The sequence below is a fragment of the Pseudochaenichthys georgianus genome, chromosome 6 (assembly GCF_902827115.2).
Source record: "Pseudochaenichthys georgianus chromosome 6, fPseGeo1.2, whole genome shotgun sequence".
In the NCBI taxonomy this organism is placed as follows: Eukaryota; Metazoa; Chordata; class Actinopteri; order Perciformes; family Channichthyidae; genus Pseudochaenichthys; species Pseudochaenichthys georgianus.
Window position 1 is genome coordinate 44,974,374 of NC_047508.1, and position 3,342 is coordinate 44,977,715.

General features: G+C 43.8%; 1 pseudogene; it reads left to right on the top strand.

Moving 5' to 3' along the window:
• Positions 1-253: 253 nt before the first annotated feature.
• On the top strand, positions 254-1,928 carry LOC117448349 (E3 ubiquitin-protein ligase TRIM21-like; annotated as a pseudogene).
• The last annotated feature ends 1,414 nt before the right edge of the window (positions 1,929-3,342 follow it).

Genomic DNA, 3,342 nt, shown 5'->3' on the forward strand with positions numbered 1-3,342 from the left:
TTTGCACCCAGGAGAGCTGGCAGAATGGCAGCGGAGTCCAGTTGCACCAGACAACATTCAACAGAAACAGCACGAAACAGCACGAAACAATCGACAGACAACGGAGGAGGCGCGGCAGCAACTTGCCAGCGGTCCCTCACTTCCGGAAAAAATAAATAAATAAAAAATCTGGGCTCTAATTCACTTTCACTCAGTTTGATTCCAAATAAACAAATTATTAAAAATATATGTTTTTAGTCCTCAGAGTGAAGACATGTCTGCTGCCAGCTGTCTGCTGACTGAAGATCAGTTTCTATGCTCCATCTGTCTGGATGTGTTCACTGATCCAGTCAGCACACCATGTGGACACAACTTCTGTAAAGCCTGCATCTCTCAACACTGGGACACTAAAGTCCCCTATCAGTGTCCTAACTGCAAAAAGTTATTCCACAAAAGGCCTGAAATGCTGGTCAACACGTTCATCTCTGAGATGGCTGCTCAGTTCAGACGGTCAGCTCAACAGAAAGCCAGCAGCAGCAGCTCAGAGCAACACGTTGTCAAACCAGGAGAAGTTCCCTGTGACGTCTGCACTGGAACCAGACTGAAGGCCCTGAAGTCCTGCCTGGTGTGTCTGGAGTCCTACTGCGAGACAAACCTGGAGCCTCACCTGACAAGAGCAGGCCTGAAGAAACATCAGCTGATCGACCCTGTGGAGAACCTGGAAGGCAGGATGTGTGTGAAGCACGATAAACTGCTGGAGCTGTTCTGTCAGACCGACCAGGTGTGTGTCTGCATGCTCTGCACTGTTTCAGAGCACAAGACACATGATCTTGTTCCTCTGAAAGAAGGATATGAAGGAAAGAAGGCTGAGCTGGGGAAGACAGAGGCTGAAACTCAGCAGATGATCCAGAAGAGACGACTGAAGATCCAGGAGATGAATCGCTCAGTGGAGCTCAGTAAGGAAGGAGCAGACAGAGAGATAGCAGATGGTGTTCAGGTCTTCACCGCTCTGAAGGAGTCTGTTGAGAGAAGCCAGGCCGAGCTCATGGACACCATCAAAGAGAAGCAGAGAGAGACAGAGGAACAGGCTGGAGGCCTCATCAAAGAGCTGGAACAGGAAGTCTCTGAGCTGAAGAAGAGAAGCTCTGAGGTGGAGCAGCTCTCACGCTCTGAAGACCAGCTCCACCTCCTCCAAAGCTTCACGTCCCTGAACGCTGCTCCCCCCACCAAGAACTGGACAGAAGTCAGGGTCCGTCCACCTTCATATGAGGGGACTGTGGGGAGAGCTGTGACTCAGCTGGAGGAGACGCTCAGGAAACAGATGAAGAAGCTGCTCGAGCTGAAGAGGGTCCAGCAGTCTGAGGTGGAGCTGAAGAGGGTCCAGCAGTCTGAGGTGGAGGTGTCTCTTGATCCTGATACAGCACATCCCAACCTCATCCTGTCTGATGATGGAAAACAAGTGAAACTTGGTGATGTGAGGAAGAATCTCCCAAACAATCCAGAGAGATTTGATACTTGTCCTTGTGTCTTAGCAAAGCAGAGTTTCTCTTCAGGAAGATTTTATCACGAGGTTCAGGTTAAAGGGAAGACTAAGTGGGATCTAGGAGTGGCCAGAGAGTCGATCAAACATCACACCTTCTCCTAAGAAAGGTTACTGGCTGATAGTGTTGAGGAATGAAAATGAGTACCAAGCTTTTGCTGGTCCTGGGGTCCGTCTCTCTCTGAAGTCTCAGCCTCAGAAGGTGGGGGTGTTTGTAGATTATGAGGAGGGTCTGGTCTCCTTTTATGATGTTGATGCTGCAGCTCTGATCTACTCCTTCACTGGCTGCTGCTTCAAAGAGAAACTCTACCCATATTTTGGTCCTTGTTACAACGATGGTGGTAAAAACTCTGCCCCTCTGATAATCTCTCCTGTCAATCACACCGAGAAGAAGAACCCTTTGATTTGAAATCAGGTTCAGTATCATGTAATGTTATAAATGTATGTGTTTAGGGGATGGGCGTTGTTTACACTTTATTATCAGATTGAGATCAATGCATATTCTTCTGTAAATGTTTTCATTGCTGCTTCATCAGCAAACCCATTCGACTACACAGTTTGAACAAATCTCATGAATTCTAAAAACTCTATTACCTGCCTTTGAAACTGTAATATCATAGAAGAAAAACATATTGAACTAGAGAATGCAATTCCTGAAGAAGTGGGAATGCTTTATGCTGAAATGTAATGTGTAAGAAGAAAGTGAAGAATTGAGATTGAAATGATACATGAGAAGAAAAGAAAGTAAAAAGGCACCAAATAATATAATTAAGAACACCATAAGCTGTTCTCAGATGAGCTGAACATACCTCTTCACAGTCGAGATAGTTTATAGTGTGCCATAATGTTGTTTATAAGGTTTTGGGATGTGTGTGTGTGTGTGTGTGTGTGTGTGTGTGTGTGTGTGTGTGTGTGTGTGTGTGTGTGTGTGTGTGTGTGTGTGTGTGTGTGTGTGTGTGTGTGTGTGTGTGTGTGTGTGTGTGTGTGTGTGTGTGTGTGTGTGTGTGTGTGTGCGCGCGCGTGCGCGTGTGTGTGTGTGTGTGTGTGTGTGTGTGTGTGTGTGTGTGTGTGTGTGTGTGTGTGTGTGTGTGTGTGTGTGTGTGTGTGTGTGTGTGTGTGTGTGTGTGTGTGTGTGTGTGTGTGTGTGTATTTTCTTTCTTGTTGGTATTAGTTCATTTAGATATTTTTGGAGCAAGTACATGTTTGGTGTCATGTTGAAAATAATCTTGAATGTAATGTAATTAAACCCCTACTCCTATGCTCAATAAAAGTATACAGAAAAATATGAAAGTCCGTTGTATGCACTATTTAATTTCTATTCTGTTATTTCTTTCAATATTTGTATTTTATTTATTTGTTTTATGTTCTATATATATTCATGTTGCATTGTGGGAGGAGCCTGGGTCTTGAGTTTTGCATTACCATGTCTACACTGTAGCTACTGTGCACACGAGGATAACGTCTTTGAATTTGTCAGAAAGACACCTGAACACAACACAGAGGAATATTAAAGTGGCATTTAAAAACATTTAGCCTTCTTTAAATGTAATTTGACTCTAATAGCAGAATAAGCAGCATGGTCGCAGTTTTATCACATGAATACATGTATGATGTGACAGTAATGGAGATGGACACATTGTGTTTTTAATGGTTTTCTATTGAATGTATTTAGGACCTTACACACGTACACAATTGTGATGTTAACAAGAACCATCAAGCTCCAGATGATATTACAGCAAAAAGGCATATGATTAGTTAAGTTTAGCCTAAATGCGTTGTTACTATTAGTTTGATAACCAACAAGCAGCTGAAATACAAACGTT